Below are 22,562 nucleotides of genomic sequence, written 5' to 3' on the forward strand. Positions count from 1 at the left end.
GATGGGTGTTGTAGTCCAACAACAGCTAGAGACCCAAGTTTGGAAAGCACTGCTCTATGGGCAGAGAACTGCAGGGGTGTGAAGCAGGGCCAGTGAGTGGTGAGGGCCAGAGAGAGCTCTGAGGGCCAGGTAGAATGTACAGAGGGCATTTGCATTGAAATGCTGATGAATCGTCATGAAAAAGAAAAACCTTGCAAATTGATAAACACTGGCCTAGAGAGACCTCTGGTCTCATCTAGCAGGGCTCTTTTTTGATTCCAGAAAAGGGAGGCTTCCCTAACTGGTCCTTTTTGCCCTGTCCTGGAGGCTGCTCTTGGGGGCAGAGTGCAGCCAGCCCCTAACCGTGCTGCTCATAAGCTTGCACCAGCTGCCTATACTCTTCCCCCCACGACTCAGATGCACAGCTCATAGCCACCAGGGGCCATTGTGGGTCCGATGTCATGCAGCTGAGGCCAGAACTTCTGGTGCTTACTGAAGACTGTATAACCCAGCAGATTTTTCAATTAAATTATGATTTTGATTATGGCCTGTCACCGCAGGTCTCTTCTTATAAAATGAATTTATTAGAGGGGGGAAACCTTGTGTTTTCAGCTGAACTGTTTTGGAATACATAGAAGACTTACCGGGATAATTCACAGGGGCAGCACCGCCATCTCATTCTCCAGCAATTCCAGGAAAGCTACTTGTTACCAAGAGAGGGAGATTCTTTCATTGCCTGTTCAGACCGAGAGTGGGGGAACCATAGCAACCTGTAAGAAAATGCTTGTGTTAGTGCTATGTCATTCCTTAGTTTGCTGAATGGTTGTGGGGGAATGTTTCGCAAGGAAAGTAAAACTGCAAAAAAAGACCCCCACCAACAAAACTATGTAGACAAACCTTCCCCAACAACTTTCAGCGGGAATTCAGGGTGCATTTTGCTATTTCAAATTGTGGGAAACCTAGGTGGGGGTGTTGCAAGGCAGTGACAGTTTGCAGACTGGCGATTAATATTAAAGTTGTTCCAAGCACCATTATTACATCTTGTAAATATGCTATCGCAATTTCTTCATACCTGCCGTACTCAGGAAATATTAGAGAGCTTTCTTTTATCACATGTTGGCAGTAACTAGAAAATGATTTGTCAAAGGTTGTTAAAGGATCCACAGAGTGGTCTGACCCATGGGGCATAATCCACAGGGCCATTCTGCTCAATGGGTCTTGAGCAGGGAGTCTCATAGATTAAGCACCAGCTCCCTGCTCCACTAGCCAGAAAATAAAGAAACCACAGGCAGTTCCAGCTGGGACCCTCTGAAATAACCCAGAATCCTCGGGGGAGTGCCATTGGAGGGCAAATTTGATGCCACCGGCATTGCATGACTATACCCAAGATCCTCCTCGAACAAACACTCCTGGTGTGGCCCTTATTCTGGGAGGTGGTGGTGGTTGCAATGTTAAGGGAATCCAGACCAGGTTTTATGTGTTCCAGATTAGCAGAGCATGGAACAGTTCCAGTCCAGTTTTTACACAGAGCATGGGCGCTGCAGAGACTAGGCCTTGGGTGGGGTGTGGCTTTTCTCCTGCTTCATATGCGAGTTTGTTCTCAACCAAGCGGCTTGGTCACCAACCTTCATACGAAGACACTCTGGTGAGAAAGTTGGGTTGAGCATGGGAGGTTGTCCCACAGTGATGTGGCTTTTAAAAACACACTGGGCCAAATACCTCCAGGCTAAAGGGTTGTTGTTTTCTTGCCATGAGTATTCTGCATCACGTCATTGATGCAGTAACAGTGCATCGGTGGTGGACCACCAATATTCTGGACCACCAATACACTGGACCATCCACACATCACTCAACTTTATGAGTTGTTCTGTGACGATTCCCTGATGTTATCACATTTTTGCCGTCGGGAGGGTCACTCCTCCGCTACAGCACCATGAAAGCAGAACATCTGTGGTGAGAGCCAGTGTGGTGTAGTGGTTAGAGCGGTAGTCTCGTAATCTGGGGAACCGGGTTCGCGTCTCTGCTCCTCCACATGCAGCTGCTGGGTGACCTTGGGCCAGTCACACTTCTCTGAAGTCTCTCAGCCCCACTCACCTCACAGAGTGTTTGTTGTGGGGGAGGAAGGGAAAGGAGAATGTTAGCCACTTTGAGACTCCTTAAAGGGAGTGAAAGGCGGGATATCAAATCCAAACTCTTCTTCTTCTTCTTCATATAAAGTTACAGCGCTTCAGCAGGAAGTTATGCAAAAGCCACCAATTGGAAATAAAGGCAGCATGACTGCTTCAAAACTTTTGCAGGAACAAAGTGGGATTGCATACACCTGCCCCCAAACCATTGTGATCACAAATAATCATGAATGCACAATAAAAGACATCTGGAAAGGTCCTTTAAAAAAAAAACCCAAAACCCCAAACCACTTCTGTTATGTTTCAAGGTGGCTACTTCTCTGCAGGCCCAATGTTCATCTGCCTTGCAGATGCTTTGCCTTTTGAATGGATTTCAAAGAATAGTCCAAGCAAATTGAACATTTCCATGCAAGCCTTTGGAGCTTTCCTGCTGCAGGCTGGGGAAGGAGCCAAGGAGCCTTAGTACCAGCCTCATTAACAACCAAGCAAAGGGACGTTAAGCTGACGGCAGACTGAATTCAATTAAGTGAACATCTCCAAGGTGCCGCGGAGCGGGTTATTACAAGCTCGCAGAGGAACAAAACTGGTTCACCCGTGTCTCTTTTGCATCCTGTTCCGAGTGCTCACTTGCAGAAACAACTTTTGCTTTGTATTGCTCACCGGTGGACGTGAATTTAGCACGCCTCCAGAAAGAGGCAGTCCAGCAAAGGCGATGGGACTTCGCAGTTTACTTATCAGAAAAGTGTCTTAGCTCAAAAGAGTGGGCTCAGCGACAAGAAGGAAGGAAGGAAGGAAGGAAGGAAGGAAGGAAGGAAGGAAGGAAGGAAGGATTGTAGAGTTCAAAGGGACCCTGAGGATCATCTAGTCCAACCCCCTTGCAATGCAGGAATATGCAGCTGTCCCAAATGGGAATTGAACCTGCAACCTTGGCATTATCAGCACCATGCTCTAACCAACTGGGCTATCTGCTTCACATTCAGAAGGTCCAAGGTTCAATCCACTACATCTCCAGGCAGAGCTGGAACAAACCTCTGCCTGGCCCAGGGGGAGTTCTGAGGGCCAGGCAGAAATGCCTGGAGGGCCACATTCAGCCCCCCAGGGCTTGAGGATCCCCACTCCTGTTCTAGGCACTCTCTCCTGGGGCTTATAAGAAGACAACCCTGCTGGACTAGGCCAAAAGGTCCCATCCAGTCCAGCGTTTTTCTCTGCACCCAGCAGCTTACAGGGAGATGGGGCATTCTCTGCTGCTTGCCCTCGGCATCTGGCAGTCTCTAAGCACGGAGGTCAATCAGAGCAGGATTACAGCTGTAGCACAGCTGTTGGCTCCCAGCAAGATGGGGAATTATTCTCTCTCATACCCTGAAATGCAGCAACCTGGTTGCTCGCCTGGCATTATTTCAATGTAAACCCCCTGCCCCCCACCCCTGTTGCTGGAAACAGCTAGGTGTTCACGGTTTCTATGTCATTCCATCCCTCCCACTTGGATAATACAGAACAGCGCCTGGATAATAATCACCCTCACCATTACGCAGACGGCCCTAGAAAAAAACCTGGCACGCACCCGCTGCCATTTTTCAAAACGGATCAAAACCATATTGCGCCCTTCTGCAATTTGTCCACGAATGCCTCATAGAGGGCCCTTGAACACATGCTTCTCCCCCCGCACTGGCATGTTAACTGTTCATTCACAGCTTTTGGCATGTGTGCAGGTTTTCATCGGGCCAATAAAGCCTCCCACGCGCTCCATTCAAAGCTATTCCACCCATTCCAGTGCAAAGAAATGTTGGAAATTCTCAGGAACCCTTGCACAAGAGACCAGAAATGTGCTCGCCAGCAGGAACCTTGTTTTTGATGCTGGTGGGTGCCTGCCCCAGGACAAAGCGAGGAGACGGGTTTGATGCAGCAGCAAACAGTTAATGAGCACTATCCTAGGCTGCATCAACAGAAGTTAAGTGTCCAGATCAAGGGAAGTAATAGTACTATTCTACTGTGCCTTAGTCAGACCACACCTAGAGTACTGTGTTCAGTTCTGGACACCACAGTTTAAGAAGGATGTTGGCAAGCTGGAACGTTTGCAGACAAGGGCAACCTAGATGATAAAGGGTTTTTGAAACCATGTCTTATGAGGAATGGTTGAGTGAGTTGGGTATGTTTGGCCTGGTAAAGAGGAGACTGAGAGGAGATATGATAGACATTTTCAAATATCTAAAGGGCTGTCACATGGAAGATACAGCAAGCTCATTTTCAACTGCTCTGGAGGGCAGGACCTGAAACAATGGAGTCAAGTTACAAGACAGGAGATTCTGACAATATAGGAACTTTCTGACAATAAGAGCTGATTGACAGTGGAATAGACTCCCATGGGAAGTGGCGGACTCGCCTTCATTGGCAGTTTTTAAGCAGAGGCTGGGTGGCGTCAATGAGGAAGAGGTGAGACAGGGAGGGACCCCCCCATTGGCTCAGCTAAGACCACCTGCCATTTGGCTCCTCCCCTCCACCAATTGCTATCCATGGCCACGTCACCTGATCATTATGGCACTTCATTATGGAGTGGCATGGAAGCCTTGCTGCTCACAGGTTGGAAGCCATTATTCTACGCAAGCAAACAAAAATCACAGAGTGTTTTAGCGGGGGGGACGGGGACATTTCAACCATTTAGTTTAAAAATCTGGCTAAGAGACCATGTCCATCAACTTAAATATTCTGCTGTGGGGTTTTCCTCCTAGCTTCTGGTATTTGGCACAAAATCCCCTGCTAATTATTTGTAAACCAATCCCATTCCACATGAACTGATTAGCTTTCCAGCCCTCCAATTTAAGAAGGGGATCAATGGAACAACATTAAGGAAGCACTTTTTAAAAATGCCTGTAAAGGAAGGCATAAATGACTGCTAAATATTAAAAAAGCGAGATGAAGCCAGCAGTTGCATCCGGAGAACAGCTGACCAGTAGAAGTAGAAAAACAGAAGCTGTTGATATTTTAACTGAATTGAACATAACACAAGAACAGTAAAATACTGTGGGGGGTTATTGTTTCTGTTTGTTAGTATGGTGTGCATTTTTGTGTTTTCGTATTGTAAACCGCCCTGTCAAGATCCTCGGATGAAGGGCGGTATAGAAATATACTAAATAATGAATAATGGCTCATCTAGTCCAGCATCCTCACAGCCGCCAACCAAATGCATGTGGGAAATCCTCAAGAAGGGCTTGAATACAAGAGCCCTCTCCCCTGCTTTTCCAGAAACTGGTATTCACAAGCATTACTGCCCCCGACCATGAAGGCAGAGCATGACCATTGTGGCTGAGAGCCACTGACAGATTCATCCTCCGTGAATTTGTCCAGGTCCTCTTTTAAAGCCATCCAAGTTGGTGGCTGTAACTACCACTTGCGGGAGTGAACTCTACAGCACCAATTCGCTGGCATGGAGAGGGCCACCAGCCGGCTGAGACAGGAAAAGCATCTGGGTTTGCATGCGGAAAGTCCCTGATTGAATGAGGTAAACTTGTCTTGAAAGTCTAGAGATTAGCTGCTAGTCACTATAGCAAATATTGGGCTAGATGGGTCACTGATCTGGCCTACTGATAAGGCAGCTTCCTAGACACTTAGATCCCAGAGCTATAATCCCCCACAGTAGTTTAACAATTCTGTGAGGGGAGAGACTCCACCAGGCAAGGCCTCCTTCCACCTGCCTTGCCCCACTCTCTGCTTCTCAATGTGTATTGTTTTAGGTACTGTGGCTTGCCGTTGTTTAATTGATTATAGCTTAGATATTATTGTAGCTGTTGAGTGGATTTCTGTTTAACTTTTATATGTTGATATTATTATTTTATACTATTCTAATGATTGTTGAATGATACTTTTTTGAAGGAGGTTGCCTATTTTAAAGTTATGTTTTATTATCACATTTTTGTATTGCATTAGATTGTTATAAGATGTACATTTTTTGTTTCTTCAGCTTGTAAACCGCCTTGAGTATTGTAAGATAGAAATAAAAAATGATGATGATGATGAATTCATCCCTCTTTGCAGGGAACTCTGGGAATTGTAGCTCTGTGAGGGGAACATGGGTCTCCACACAACTCTGAGCACCTGTCCCCCAGGATGCTTTGGGGAAAGCCATGACAGTTTAAAGAGGTATGAGAGTGTGGTTGGTGTGGATGTGGCCTTGTGCCAGCATGGATGTATTTGCCAATAAAAAGAAGATGCATGCAAACCACACATGCCCTCCCAGACGTAACCCCTCAAGACTCTGGAGCAGCAGCTGAATTCTGAGGAATGGCGTCGCTACAAGCAGTTCACACCAGCAAAAAGTTGACAAGACGTTCCCTCTGAAAGGCAAAACTGGGTCACACATCCATGGCATACATTTGGCTCCCTGTCCTTTGCGTCATCGTGCAGTGGACCTGGGGGCAGGCCTGCGTGAGTTGTGCGGATTCCTGACAGCTGATCTTCGTATGTGGGAGTCCAAAGCATTTAATACCACGTCGGCTCAGACCTCGAACACCTGTCTTTGGTTTGCAGAGGTGGCAGAGGCCGGTCGTGGAAACTCCCCTCTGTCCTCCTTACCAGGGCTGGGAGCATAATCCCCCACACACAGTGAGCAGAAGGCTGCAAAAACGAACCTCCTAAGCCTACCAAGCTCAGTGTTGTACCAAAGAGCCTCTCCTTAGAACTGTCAATTTCAGCGTCTCTCCGTTTCTTATTTTTCCAGGCTTCAGTTCTCCACATCTGCATATAAGTTTCCAATTTATTTTTATTTTATTTTTTTGTAGTGAGAATTTCTCCTAATAGGCACATGTTTGCAAAACAGTTTCGCCTAATATCATGTATTTTCACCAATATACGCATTCTGTACACATTCCTTAGCTGGAGAACTGAATTGCAAAATTTAAACACGAGCCCATTTTGAAGAATGACTGTGTTTCAGTTCAGGTACTGTTTTGGGGACTGTGAATTAGGTAGGTTCGCCTTTAAATGCAAACCGGATCTAATTTATCCCCCATCCCTAGAAGTGCTGCTAAATGACAGGAGACCAGAAAGGGTAAGACATTTAATGACTTGCTGAAGTAGCTTTGTGTTCACCTTCAAAATCACAGAAGGTTGCAGGAGGTTGGACTAGATGGCCCTTGGAGTTCCTTCCAACTCTACAATTCTATGATTCTAAGGTAGAAGACCTAACCATGAAGCTCTTTGAGTGACCTTGGGCCAGCCACTCACTTTCAGTGAGAAGGGCAAAACCATATATGTCACAAGCAGAGGCCCAAATTCTTGCTCACCACACTGAGGGTGTCATTACTATGAAGGCCAGACCTTGCTTACAAGGCTCTTGGTGGCAACATATCAAACCAACACCTGCTTGGCCTCTCTCCCTCCATTTCAAAACAGTCTCGAGTCTGAGAGCCACCATTTAAATTACCCACAATGCAACTGAAGGACTATTGCTCTGGGGCATTGTGGCAAATTAAAATGGCAGCTCCTGGTTATCCGGTGCCAGTTCAGAGCATTGCTGCCGTGGCATCAAAACATGGGGAAGGAGGAGGAGAGTGCTGGCCTCTAACTCTCATAAAATAAAAGCACCTGAGTGATCCCTTGTTAATGCCGTTCAGCCATATATTAAGCTGCAGAGACTAAGCTAGTTGCCGGGGGGCAGGGACACAAAGCAATCAGGAGGAAATGAAATGGGCAAGCCCTCTGGGGACAACCAGGCACACACACACACACACACACACACACACACACTTTTCCAACAAGAATTGATCCTCCAAGACTCCACAGCAGAGTAAAAGCTCCATCAGGAAATGCAGAACCAATGGCAAATTGTAGAGTTTGTCTGTATTCCTCAAAGTGGGGAAAAGAAGCTGAGAGAACAAATGAACAAACTGATACCAACCACAGCAATGGAAAGAATGGGCATACAAAGAAGATCAGGGGATCTAGAAAATGACATGGTTTTACTAGCCTCCTACAGTTAGTCACCAGGCAGCACTTTTGCTGGAGCAACTGTGGGAAGGATCATAGAATCATAGAGTTGGAAGAGACCACAAGAGCCATCGAGTCCAACCCCCTGCCAAGCAGGAAACACCATCAGAGCACTCCTGACATATGATTGTCAAGCCTCTGCTTAAAGACCTCCAAAGGAGGAGACTCCACCACACTCCTTGGCAGCAAATTCCACTGTCGAACAGCTCTTACTGTCAGGAAGTTCTTCCTAATGTTTAGGTGGAATCTTCTTTCTTGTAGTTTGGATCCATTGCTCCTTGTCCGCTTCTCTGGAGCAGCAGAAAACAACCTTTCTCCCTCTCTGTTCAGAGGCTCTCTGTTCCTACGGCTGCTCTGGGTTACCTGCCACACAGGGAAAACAGTGTCTCCTCCTTGGGGTCCAGGGTCCAAGACTAGTCAGGGATTTGAACCTGTGTCTCTCCATTCCTGGAGAATGTGGGCGTCTTCCCCCCTCCCCACTAGCTGAGCATCTGTCTTGCCACCTTATTTGCTCAACTCTCAAGCCACAATGTAAATTTATGTCTTAAAAAAAGCAATACTTCAATGCTACGAAGGCAAGGACCCAAACAACCACATCTGGCTTTCAGAAAACTGTGTTTGGGGGCATTGACCCTCTCTAGAACAGCTTCTAAAAATATCTGAAGTCTGGGGGGGGTCCCCCTCCCCCTTTGTATCTTGTGACTGATGTGTTGCTGATCCATACTGGAATTCCAGCCTCCTATACTTCTAAATTAAGAAATTAATTGAGAAAAGTAGAGGGACTTAATTGAAAAGTGCCATGCCTCGCAGGCTTGCTCTCTCTATACATTGCATGGGAAAGTAATCTGACCTCAGTAGGATGACATTCTTGAAATAGCTGAGGGAATTCAAACATGAAATAAGATTTACAAGAAGGGAGGACGGCGAGAATGTGAAGGCAATACTCAGTGCTTTGTAACACAGAAATAGGGGTGCGGGTAACTCAAAGTCTGCTTCAGTAACACAAAGCCGGCATAAGACAGGATTATCACACACCAACACCGAACCAGTTAGCTGATGGAGGAGGGGAGCTGAATCCTCCTCAATTTGGGTGCATGAGGGGGTACCATGCACAGAACTCCCTCACACACCCAAATCTGAAGAAAGCAGGACTGAATTCCCTGTCCAACAGGTGAAGAGTCGAACGTCTACTCATGTGCGCCATCTGCCCCCACCTCCACGAGTGTCAATTATCTACTATCATTATGACATCAGATGATTGACAGGTTGGTGGGCCTACCCCTTGCCAAAGTTGGCCCATTCAGTGGGGAGGGAAGTAACAATTTGGAGCATCAACCCTGCTTCTGTTGTCTACACCCTTCTAACCTCTAGGTTAGATCACTGCAATGCATTATATGTAGGTCTGCCTTTGAAGACAGTTTGGCAACTGCAGTCAAACTGCTGACCAACAGAAGATGGTCTGAGCACATAACACCAATTCAGGCTTGACCGCACTAGTTTCCACTTAGTTTTCTGGGCTCAGTTTAAGTTTTGACCTACAAAGCCTTAAGCGGGTCAAGACACAATACCGCAAGGACCGCCTCTTTTCGCATGAACCAACCCGGACCCCCATTAGTCACCAGAGGGCCTTCTCTCCCATTTCCCCTCCAAGGGAGTATAGAGGGTGTCAACAGAAGAACAGGCCTGCTCAGTAGTGGCCCCCTGCTTATGGAATGTTCCCCCCAGTGAGACACACTTGGCGCCATCATTACCTGTATCTGGACGCCAGGCAAGAACATTTCTTTTCCACCAGGCCTTTGACCTCCTCCTTCAGTGAGCAGAATGTCTTAGTCCTGCCTCTTTATAAATGTGAATGCATTTTAGCTTTTATTCCGTTTTACCTTTACGTTGGTTTTAGTGTATGTTTGTAAGTCGCTTTGAATTAAGTTTAGTAAACAAAGTGGCAGGTAATTTCAATAAATAATAATAAGGATTTTTTTTTAAAGGTGCCAGAACGCCATACTGAAGTGTAGCAACAGAAAAAACCCCACTGGCACTAATACACATACAATTTAAAGGAGGCAAACATTTAGCCAATCCATCCAATTGATTAATTAAAAGCATCCTGATTGACTAAATGTCTGCACCTTATTCACAGGGCAATGACTGTGGGATTTTAAAAAACAAACAAAACACCATCCTGTGTGATGATTTTAATGCAAGAACCTACAAAACAGGTTCAAAACTGCAGTTGCCCAGGGATGGATGAGGTGGGGAACAAAACAGCAAGATGGGAAGGGTTGGAATGTGAGGAACTGGCTTTCATGTTGTTCTAAGTATGGGTACTTTACTTACTCATCAAAATGAGCCTTTGCTATAGTTTTGCCTGCTAAACTTAACAGGTAGGCAGCTACCTAACGGAAGCATCTCCCCATACCTTGATGGCCTTGGAATCTCTCCCCCTGGCCTTTGGAATGAGACATCCATCAGGGCATTTTCACCTGCGGTGCATCTACAAACACTTATATCTGGACACGGAGCTGGGAGTTTAGCTGAGCCAGAAGCAGCCGAAGCCATGAAGCGCAGGGGAAGAGGGAGGGGCACTGTTGCTCTCTGAGAAACCAACAACGCAGAAACAACCATTTTCCTGCCTGTTTTGCAGAGCCTTCCAATAAGTGGCACAGCACAAGCTTTGCATGCAAAAGGTCCTCGGTTCAATTCCCCAGCTGCGAAAGACTCCTGTCTGAAACCCTGGAGGGCTGCTCTGATGACAATACGGAGCCAGATGGAGCAATGGTCTGACTAGGAATAAGGCAGCTTCCTATGTTCCCCGAGGATACAATAAATCATCAGAGCTCTCTTGTACAAAAGGAAACAGGACCCTGTAGCTCTGACTGTGGAATTTCTCACAAATCATAAAGGCAATGCGTTTATACAGTGCCGCCCCTGTACATTGGAGGGGGCCTGACTTATAAATGGGCCTGTTCCTCATGGCGGTGGTCCTTCGAGGATCCAAGAGCTTTGGGTTGTCCTCAGCCAGCAGCAGTTCACGGGGAGGGGAGGTGGGTTGCAGTATAATGTGCAAATAAAACCGCCACTTCTTAATCACACCGGTGGGTCAATTGCTGCTCAGAAACCCCCCCCCCCAGGCTCTACACCACAAAGTTATCCCACAGAGTGCAAAAGGGAACCGTGCCTTTGACATCTCTCTCTCTCCTTCCCAAGGCCTCCATAGAAGGCCTTAAAAGGCAGGAGGTGTGTGTGTGTGTGTGTGTGTGTGTGTGTAGGAAAAGAGAAATAAACCATTATTGATTTGCCGAAGGCGAGGCAAAAGCAGAAAGACTGCATGTGTTTCTATGGAAACAGAATGTGTGCAGTTTGAAAAGAGTTGGGGGGGGGGGAGAGAGAAAACCCTCTCATTTATGGGCACTGTAAATTATTTAAGCAGGACAGGGCTCTGTCCATTAAGGTCTAAGGGGAAAGATTTAAAGCTATTCATTATGCAGAGAGACACAACCTGCTTAATTCAGACCCACCAGCCTAATGCTTGGGAAGCAGAAGGCAAGTCATTTAGGTCTTACATTATTGGCTTATCATAATAAATAATAATAATAATAATAATAATAATAATAATGCCCTGCTTGCAAAAATAACTGCAGAATTAAACAGTAAGCACACAATATGGAAAACCACATTAAAAAACCACACCAGCATAATAATAATACAAGAGTGCACATGAATACTCATGTTCTATTGCCACGAGTAAAGCTGGGTCCTTCTGCACTTAATAAGGCAATAATGTGAAAGAAAGTGCGAGGGGAGGAGCCAGAAATGGGGTGGAGCCTGAAGCAAAGAATCCAAAATGGCACCTTCCACTTGGTGGCAAAGATTTAATAACCAAAGGGTGGTATCCAATTAGAGCTATTCACCCACCAAAACGAGTAGACATGGCTAAGGCCCCATCTGCACTGTACATTTAAAAATGTATTATACTAGGCCCAGTGAGGGGTGTAGTTAGGGACGGGGGCGTGGCCTGGAAGGAGGCCTAAGGGCCAGATAGAGAATACTGGATGGTCACATCTGGCCCTGAAACTCAGGTTGCCCATCCCTGACAACATGAAGCTAGCCTCACTCCTCTTTTGACAGACAGAAAATGTGCAGCTAATTTGTAAAGATAAGTGCTGGGGCTCACATCCATGTTGAATTCCCCCCCCCCTCTCTCTCCCAAAAACCCCCCTCCCAAATAAAAACGTCAGATACATGGAGGGCAGCTTTGGTTTTGCAGGAACAATGGAAAGGAACTCCACACATTATTACATCACACATTCCAAGTCACAGCAACTCTTTTAACGCTACAATTGAACCCTGGCTCATATTTCATGACAATAGATAGGTTTGGGGGCTTAGTTGGCATTGCCAAGAGTGAATCAGGTCTTCAAAAGAAGCCTATGGAACAAACAATCCTCCTACTGTCTTGCAAATAGAAATGGCTCATAGTGGGGGTGTTTTTAAAAGAAAAAGGGTTTATCCCATGCATCTGGGTTTGGTTTATTTCCTGGAGAGACAGCCAACATATAAAGCTATTACAGCAGTTATAGTCCCATTTTTGGGTAGCATGCAGCTCTTAAGAGAAAAGGCAAGGATCTATAGAAGAAGGCAGTTCTAAGAGGTTCCTTTTTCCTCCTTTCAGCATTCCTCATTCAGCAGACCGTCCATGTTCCCCAGCAGAGCCGACTGGTCAAACTAAGCTGGTTTTATAGAGTCAAGCCCCAATAAGCTCCAAATTTCCCATCTTCCCTCCCCCCACCTGCACACTGATCATCAAGGCCGAGAGCACACAGCTTTAAAAATTGTCAAAGAGAAAGAAAACAAACAAAAGAAGAAGAGTGAATTTAAAGATCCCGTTTCTCTAGGCGTAGGAAATCTGACAACCTCCTATTGATCTTCTCTTGTTGACAAATGCACCCATGTTGAGATATTATAGGAAGCCAGGCTGTATCGTAATTGCTGCTCCGTGGCAAACCTCCACGATCTCCAACTGTTGCTGCTTGACAGGTACAAGCGTCTGCTTCCTCACCCTGTGCAACAGCTGCTAGAGCCCAGCAAATGCTGGAGCGTCCTGTCCAACTGCACCTATGTGGCAGGTTGCCCCACCAGCAATCTTGTTCCATTGGTGGACCAATTCATCCTTGCTGGAAGGAGAAATCACAGAGAGACGAGTATCCAAAACACCAGGCAAAGATGCAGCCAGTTAACTTAACTAGGACTAGGTTAAGCCAGGGTGCTTTCTCAGTGCTTTTTTTTTCCTCCAGGGGGGAGGAGGGACACAGGGGTACGTATATCCCTAAACATTTTGTGAATCTTTGTACTTTTGTCCATTTGCTGTATTTATTTCCCCCGATCTGAACTATAAAATGGTGGTTTTCTTGAGTCAAAATGAGAGTACACCTAAACGTTTTTTTAAGGAAAAAAAGCCATTGTGCTTTCTTATAGGCGTTCTCCTAACCCAGGCACAGGCAAACTCGGCCATTCAGATGCTTTGGGACTACAATTCCCATCATCCCTGACCACTGGTCCTGTTAGCTAGGGATGATGGGAGTTGTAGTCCCAAAACATCTGGAGGGCCGAGTTTGCCTATGCCTGTCCTAAACACTCTGGTTGCTGTTGTTTTTAATTTTGATTATGTATTTTGTGGTTTTATATTCTAATTTTATCCTTGGAACTGCCCTGAGACCTGTAGGTATAGAGCAGTATATAAATGCAATAACTACTACTACTACTACTAATAATAATAATAATAATAACAACAACAACAATAATAAAGTAGCCCAGAGTTGCTGGGGAAACCCAGTCGGATGGGCAGGGTCCAGATAAATAATAATAATTTATTATTATTATTATTATCATCATCATCATCATCATCATTTACTATTGCAGTTTCCAGGATTCTTTGGTGGAAGCCCTGACTGTCTAAAGCGGTACGATCCTGCTTTAGATGTGTGGTGCAGATGTGGTCCTAGAATCCTGGTGGCAGATCACACCACAAGTGAGAGGTAGCCAGAAATCCCATTTTCCTCTCCCAACAAGTAAATCATAAGCCTGCAGATTGGGGAACTGTGGATTTTTCATTAATTTCCTACGTAAAGCACCAAGTCCTTGGCATTTTAAGAAAAACATTAGCAAGTGACGATGACACTAGGGGCCCCTCAGGCCCACGCTGATTTGTTGGCATAACCAGATCATCGTTTGGGGGAGGGGAAAGAATAGGGATTATAAATATTGATGAGGCAATTACCTTCAATTAGCACTGGCTGGCTGGCACCCCTTAGGAATCTACTTGGAACGATGCCCGCTTCCTGCTTGTTGACTGCTTTCCGCTCAAGCTGGAGTGTGAAGGCCCATTCTTCAGACACAGCAGCACTGAAACAGAGAATATCCTTTTTAAAAAGTGGAGGTTCCAAGGATTGGGGACCTGGGACATTCGGCCGCTGAAGCTATAGCCTGTCCTGATGTGTGCTGGAAGCACTGTGCAAATAAGTTAACGGCAGTAACAATACGATTGCACACGCATCTAAACATGGAACATTTCCAGATATGGATTGTGCAGCTTCCTTTCAAGCAATGAAACAAGGAAATGCTTCACATGAGGAGCTTTAGATTTCTGGGTCTTTTCTCAAGGTACCGCATAACCCTCTGAAATACAATGGGACAAAAATGGGCTTAACATGAAGCAATAAATGCACCCATAAAATGAGCAAACCCATTGCCAGGTGTTGGGGCAGGGGATCGTTAAACGCCGACCAGAAAAACACAAAAGGGCTTCCTATTTCTGCACATTAAAGCTATTTCTGCACAAGAAGACGTCACAAACGGTGTTGGTTTCTCATCGCCCCTCAGTTATTCACCACCTCCTCAAATATTAATGTTTGCAGACTGTCAGCGTTCGATATGTGCCAGGAAAACCGGTTCACCAGAGTTGGAAACTAACGCTGTGTCCCCATCCTTGGCCTGCTTGTGGTAACTGGGACTAGGCCTCAGTCCTTGTGATGCAAAGGAGCTGCCTCACGGAGCAAAAAATATCTATCTTCTCAGAGTCATGGAGCTGTACAACAAAAGCAGAACCCAGAAGATTTTGCAGGCCTTGCCCACAACACACTGCTCCCAGAGTGAAGAGCATGGGTAGGCAAACTAAGGCCCGGGGGCCAGATCCGGCCCAAGCGCCTTCTAAATCTGGCCCGCGGATGGTCCAGGAATCAGCGTGTTTTTACATGAGTAGAATGTGTCCATTTACAGAGGACCTTTGGGTTACAATACCTTCAGGTAACGTAACTTTTGGGGTGCAAACGTAGCAAACCCGTAAGTGTATACAATGGTACCTCTGGATGCGAATGGGATCTGTTCCGGAGCCCGGTTCGCATCCTGAAGCGAATGAAACCCGCGTCTGCGCGTGCGCGGATCGCAATTTGCTGTTTCCACGCATGCGCGACATCACTTAGAGTGTCTGCGCATGCGTGAGTGGCGAAACCCGGAAGTAACGCGCTCCGTTACTTCTGGGTCGCTGCGGAGCACAACCCGAAAAGGCTTAACCTGAAGCGACTTCAACCCAAGGTATGACTGTACTTCCGGGTTTCGCCACATGCACACAAGCGCTATATCGTGCCACACACATGCAGAGAAGCGGTGCCTCATGTTGCGGACTTTTCGGGGTACGTAAGGACCCCGGGAATGAATTAAGTTCGTATCCGGAGGGTCCACTGTATTTAAAATGCATCTCTAGGTTATTTGTGGGGCCTGCCTTGTGTTTTTACATGAGTAGAATGTGTGCTTATATTTAAAATGCATCTCTGTGTTATTTGTGGGGCATAGGAATTCGTTCATATATTTTTTTCAAAAATATAGTCCGGCCCCCCACAAGGTCTGAGGGGCAGTGGACCGGCCCACGGCTGAAAAAGTTTTCTGACCCCTGGTGAAGAGCATTCTCTGAGGCCAGGGCTTTATAGGAGCTCGACACTCAAATAATGGAAATAATGTTGCTAAGGTAGCTGAGCACCGACGACCAGGTAACCGCTGGTTCAGAGGACCACCCTCAGTACCACAGAATGACACGTTTTGCACAGCTGTAGCTGAGTTCCATAGAGCATAAATTTAAACAACCTGTTGGAGGTGCAGAACTGGGAAGCAATATGAATACCAGTTGCTGGGAATTGCAGTCAAGGAAAGTGCTATTACGCTCAAATTATGCTTGCGGGCTTCCCATTGGGGGAAATATTTGGGGACTGTGAGAATAGGACGGTGGACTAGATGAGGCATTAGCTTGATCTTATGTTCTTATAGCTCCCACTGGAAGAATGGGCCAATAATTTGAAGTACTGTGGAGGATTTTCGTCCTCTGGTTGTCAGCAACTACTGAACCGCCCCCGCCCTCCCCGCCCCACAACACACATTTTCCCCCCTTCTTAATTTTGTGCATGAAAGATGCAGCCAACCCAGACTCGGAGCCTGCAGCCCTATATCCAGCCAGTCAAGAGTAATCTCTGTTCTCCATTTTTACTGGATAAATATCTTAATCTAAAACCAGCTTGGCTAAAGAAAACAGCTTGTCATATGAGGAACATTTAAGAAAAATCTTCAAGGGGCGAGGAAGAGACATTTGTGCCTTTTCTTGGTGCATTAATGTCACACACACACACGGATACTAAATGACTTCATTTCTGACCTTACACTGTATATATGTTTTAGAAATACACAGGAAAGCAAGACCAGATTATCCCGATGCACCAAAAAGGGATTAACACACATACACAAAATCAATAGCGTGTTAAGAATAAACGGATGGAATCTATTCTGAATTCCTGCCAACTATCAACTTTCTTGCTTTAAAGTCAAGTGCCTAGTCCTCCTGGTTATGAGGACTGAATGACGTTTTGGCCTCTTGTAGCAACTGCACCGTGCTGTGATAGATGCTGTATGTTTTTTTTAATTGTATCTTTATAGCTTCCTTTATTACATTGCATTGCAATTTGCATTTCACACATTTCAAATTGCAATAGAATAAAATACAGTTCAAGAAATAAAAGCAGCAATGCAAATACAAAAACCAATATATTGAAGGTGGGCTTGCCAGAGACTACCTCAATGAAGCTTGCAAACCACTGGCGGTCCACAGAGCTGTTCAAAAATCCCTGCTCTATAGGAGCTGTGAGACTCCTGGCTGTTCTGCCGCAACACTGATTGAAAACAACCACCTCCTTTTCTGCAGGAGGTCCTGGTGTTTTGTGAGAGAGCCTCCACACCCTATCTGGGTGGTTATCCTTCCTCCATATTTGGGCTACTGCCCCAACTCTGGCTGCTTTTAGTAACCTGCAGGTGTAGGAAGGTTTTGGTTTCCCCAGTGTTGCTAACCAACAACTCCCTTCATGCTTGCCCACTGCCCATGCTTGCAGGGGCTGATGGGAGTTGTAGTTCAGCAACATCTGGCAGGCCAAAGGTTCGTCACAGCTGCCCTACAGCAGGGCTGCCATTCGTCTGGGTTTCCCCAGACATATCCAGGATTCATCCATCAGAAAAAAGCATCCAGGCGGAATTCCCAATATCGCTAGAACTGTCCAGGAAAACCTGGATGTATGGCAACCCATGCCAAAAGTTTTGTTTTTTTGTCCAGTTTCCTTAAAAAAATAGGTCAAAAACTTCATTTTGGGGGGAGATTTTGCAAAATACTTTATTATAATTACCTGAGCTCAACAACTTTGCAAAAAAACCCAACAACTTTTGTGTCGAGATTTTCACTTTTTAAAATATGGCAACCCTACTCTACAGCTAAGTGAAAAGAAAGATGCTTTGCCTCTGGGAACCTTGTACTGACCATGAGTCAGACCACTGGGTCCATAAAGCTCAGTACTGCCTACACGGACCGGCAGCAGCTCCTGGGGATTTCAGATGGCGGTTCTTTCTTAGTCTTACCTGGAGATAAAGGGCATTGAACCTGGGACCTTCTGCATACAAGGTGGAAGCTCTTTCTCTGAGCTTCGACCCTTCGTGCTCCCGTTCTTCCATCATGCATTGACACACACACTCCCAAAAAATAAAACAACAGGATTCCGCAATATTGCAAATATGTGGCTTGGAAGAAAATGCAAATGGTGTGCCCTACTGACAAGGACCTGGGAGAGCAGGGTTTGAATCCCTACTCTGCCATGAAGCTGGTGGTATATAAGTGTAATTAATAAATAAAATGCAGAATACAAGTTTTCCAGAATTACAGATTTTAAGAATATGGTTGGGAATAGGATTCTACCGAACTTCCTATGGCAAAAATCATGGCATATCATCTAGCAGGAGCTATCTTTTTCACGACCTGCGATGAGACAGCCATCGCCCCGTTTACCTCACAGAAGAGGACATGCAAATATTTAAAGGTGATCTTCTAAATAAGCCATTGAGGGTTGCAAAAGGAGTGTTCAGGCTTTTCTTCAGAACCACACCTGATAATGAGTTCTGTGTAACACAAACGCCTACATCCTGCTCCCTCCGCTGAACAAATAAATAAAGTCAATAAAAGGAGATCATCTTACCTAGAGTGCATTGCATGTGCCCATAAAGGCGAGTGGGAATCCCTGCATTTCTCAGATGGAGGAGGCTAGGTCATTGACTAAGCCATATGCAAATGAGGCAGAGGGGATTAAAAAGGGAATCATACCAGCTGTCTGCAAAAGAACCATTAATTAAAGGGGCAGCGCTGATAACATGCTTGAATTAAAGCTCTGAAGACAACAGAAGAGATATATTCCAGGTCGGGGAGGCGGGCCCATTGCAGAAAATGGGGCACTGCTCCACCAACCTCATTCTGCCCTCAACCCCCAACACCTGCCTGCCTCTGTACTTGCAAGCACTCTGTACTTGCAAGTTACCCACGTATAACTTAGCAGGGAGGTGGTGAGGAGAGAAAACTCACTGGCTCTGCCTGCCATTAGCGCTGTCTCCACCTACTGCTTGGGCTCCCTGCCTTCTGACCCACCAGTCCCAAGGGGCACTAGGAATGCAGGGGTGGGTGGGGGGAGATTAAATTCAGTTTGCATTTAAAGGCAAACATACCTAATTCATGCTTTCCCAAACACTATGCAAGCCGAAACACAGGCACCTTCCAAATTCGCACTTCTCTGAACGTGGCAATGCAGTTCTCCAGCCAAGTAATGTGTGCAAAAATGCATGTACTGAGTAAAGTGTATACAAATATACATAATCCGTGAAAACAATGAGCCAAAAAAATATTGTATTGTGGGGAACTGCTTTGCAAAAAATAAAATTAGGCAAAACTGCAGGTAAATGTGTGCATCAGGCGAAATTCACATTAAAATGCTGGTGTTTTTTTTATAAAAAGAGGCCTTCTGAAAACTAATCACAAATTATGTGGAAATGTGGAGAACTGAATGTAACAGTGGAAAAAATTTGAGTATCAGAGAGAAACCAAAACTGACAGATCAGCCCATTCCCAGCATTCAGAATAACATTCATCATAAAATACTACCTACTGGGTAGCACAGTGGTGGCCAAACTTGGTCCTCCAGCTGTTTTTGGACTACAGCTCCCATCATCCCTAGCTTCTCCCTCCAAGGGGTGGCGGTGATTGGACTGGACGCTTTTGCAATACACCCAACTGTAAGGAACATGTAACGGATTGTACAGCTGACCCAAAGACCTACCTTCTCTGATCACACAGGACAAAGAGTGGGCTAAGCTTCTTATTGAGCCCACACCAGATACCAAATGGCAGAACCTCTCCAGCCTCAGCTGCTGGATCTGGTCTTCTTAAGAGCACTTTCAAGATAAGAGAACACCTGGTCTCCAAACTAGGTAAACAGACAGCTGCTAGGAGACCAGTGTGATGAAAGAGAATTCCACCAGATTCCTCTGACCCATCCCTCCAGGATTAAAGCTCACCTTTCTTCCATGGATCTCCATGACCCCATCATATCTTCACAACAACCCTGTGAGGGACTTTTAGACTAAATCCCAAGGTCAGCTTCATGGCTGAGTGGGGATTTGAACGCTGGTCTCCTAGGTTCTTATCCAACCATTACACCCCACTATACTGGTGTCTATTGGTCGAAGCTTTTGCTGGAATACAGTCTGCTCAGCTGGGGGAAAGAGCGGCTGTCAGAAACGAGTTACAGCTGTCTTAGAGGAGGTAAAGAACACTGCAAGAATTTGAATGGAAAATAGCGAGTCTCCTAAACCACCTTCCATATTGCGTTGGAGGTGCTCCCAAACCCTCCACAACAGATCCTTGCAGGATCCTAAAATCTGCACTGCCTTGCAGGATACCTTCAGGAGAGAGCCTAGGACTTGCCGATCAGAAGGTCGGCGGTTCGAATCCCCACGATGGGGTGAGCTCCCGTTGCTCAGTCCCTGCTCCTGCCAACCTAGCAGTTCAAAAGCATGTCAAAGTGCAAGTAGATAAATAGGTACCGCTCCGGCGGGAAGGTAAACGGTGTTTCCGTGTGCTGCTCTGGTTTGCCAGAAGCAGCTTAGTCATGCTGGCCACATGACCCGGAAGCTGTACGCTGGCTCCCTCGGCCAATAAAGCAAGATGAGCGCCACAACCCCAGAGTCAGCCACGACTGGACCTAATGGTCAGGGTTCCCTTTACCTTTACCTTACCACTGTATATAGAACATTCAGAAATGCAGGGTTTAATATCTGCAAGGCAATGGGGGCAGGGGGAGTAGTGGTCAGCTTAACACATTCTTAACGACCCGAAGGCCCAGGAACGGAATGAGAATGAAAATCTTAAAAGAATGCCCTTTTGCTTGTCTCATACATCCCTGTTTGCTTTCTCCTGTTGCCACCAACAACCCCATTAAGACTCATTCTTCCCTGCATTCCAAAAAGCCTTCTGTGTTTTTTTACACCGTGTAGCAAAGTACCATGAGGTTTCACTGAAGGCCAAGACAGTCACCAGTTTTGTTTTGTTTCATTTATTTTCTGTTTGCACGTTACCAAGCAGGAAGTGGCCCAAAGCATTTTAATGCCTGAGATGAAAATAAAAAGCTGACATACACAAAGTCAGAACATTGGTCCATCTAGCTCAGGACTGTCTACACAGACCGGCAGCAGCTTTCTAAGGTTTTCAGAACGGGGACATTCCCCACCCCAGTCCTAATTGGAGATGCCGGGGATTGAACCTGGGACCTTCTGCAGGCAAAGCAAATGCTCCACCAATGAGCTACAGGGGAATGATGGACCAGATGGTGTCCCCATTCCATGTATGGAAGCTGACTGTATTGGCAATTGAATCTTACTTCTACACTGGCAATGGGACAGAATCCACCACCACAATGGTGACTGCAGGTGTAGGGAACCTTCAGATGCTATTGAACTCTCTTCAGCCCCAGCTATCATGGCCAATAGCTAGGGGTGCTGGGCATTGGAGTTCAGCAATATCTGAAGGGCCAAAGGTCCCCCACATCTCACTGAAGGGTAGGGCTGGCCCCATTTAGCAACTGTTCTTCTAAATCAATCCCCAACAGCTGCTCAAGGATGCTGAAGCTGGGCCTGTACTGGGGACAGACAATTCTGCCCATGTTGGTTTCTCATTCAACCCCCCCCCCCCCAACCTTCAGTTCAGTTCTCCCCATTTTCATATCACTTCGCAATTAAAGAGCCTGCATAAAAAGCCACATTCTTCAACCTAATGAAACACAAGCAATTTGCAAGTAATTTCTTCCATGTAAAAGACATCTTCTTACAGCATTTTGCATTAATGCAACAAGCATTTGTGAGCACACCCTTCTCTAATACATGCTTTTTATATACGCATTTGGGGGGATTGGGGTTGGAGGAGTGCATCACAAAATTCAGAAAAGGGTGGCTGCGTTTCAGTTTGCACATTGGTGTGGCAAGTGAGAAATTGGGTAGGTACACATTAAAATGCAAACAGAACAAATTTCTACCCCATCCTTGGCCTGTACACAGATCTTTGAGGCTCTATTACATCTCTAATAAAGAAGTGATTTGGCATGTAGGCAGGATTCTATTAAGGAAACAGTGATTTCCCCCCATCCAGTGATCATTGCAATCTGCGCTGCTTCTATTCCACTACAGTTCAGTTTCCACTAAAACCCACGTTATTCATCTCACTGCTGTCGCTGAAAACTTGTGTAATTAATTACAGTATTTGATTAATTAGCTTAAATGCACCTAACTGGAAGGGAAACGTCAAAAAAATGCAAAAAAATAATGTGATTTTTAAGGCAAAGTCACATGGGGGGAATGGTAGAGAATATTTCTGCAACAGATGTAAGGCAGAACAGAGAATTGTGCCTTATTACATCCCCAGTGGTGAGGAACCTGCGGCCCTCCTAATTTTGCTGGCCTCCAACTCTCACCAATGATAGACTGCTCTGCCTCCTTTCATTTAGCAAATGTTTTGTGCCGCTGTGGAAATGGTAATTCTGTATTGATTTGTTTTGGATGTTTGTATGTGATGCCAATAAAAGGTTT

General features: G+C 45.8%; 1 protein-coding gene across 15 annotated transcripts in view; it reads right to left on the minus strand.

The window, feature by feature from the left end:
• The window catches only part of CUEDC1 (CUE domain containing 1), a 56,994-nt gene that overhangs the window by 20,102 nt on the left and 14,330 nt on the right, over window positions 1–22,562 (minus strand). For 7 of the 15 annotated variants that reach the window (XM_083480090.1, XM_083480087.1, XM_083480082.1 and 4 more), the window contains exons 2-3: window positions 14,359–14,483; window positions 624–749 (exon numbers count right to left, since the gene is read on the minus strand). The gene's annotated coding sequence lies outside the window, so the exon portion shown is untranslated. Of the gene's footprint in view, window positions 1–623; window positions 750–14,358; window positions 14,484–19,762; window positions 19,902–22,562 lie in introns of those variants that run through there. The other 8 variants (XM_083480088.1, XM_083480083.1, XM_083480079.1 and 5 more) reach the window with 4 other exon arrangements.

The sequence above is a fragment of the Podarcis liolepis genome, assembly GCF_965112155.1.
Source record: "Podarcis liolepis genome assembly, chromosome: 16".
Taxonomy (NCBI): Eukaryota; Metazoa; Chordata; class Lepidosauria; order Squamata; family Lacertidae; genus Podarcis; species Podarcis liolepis.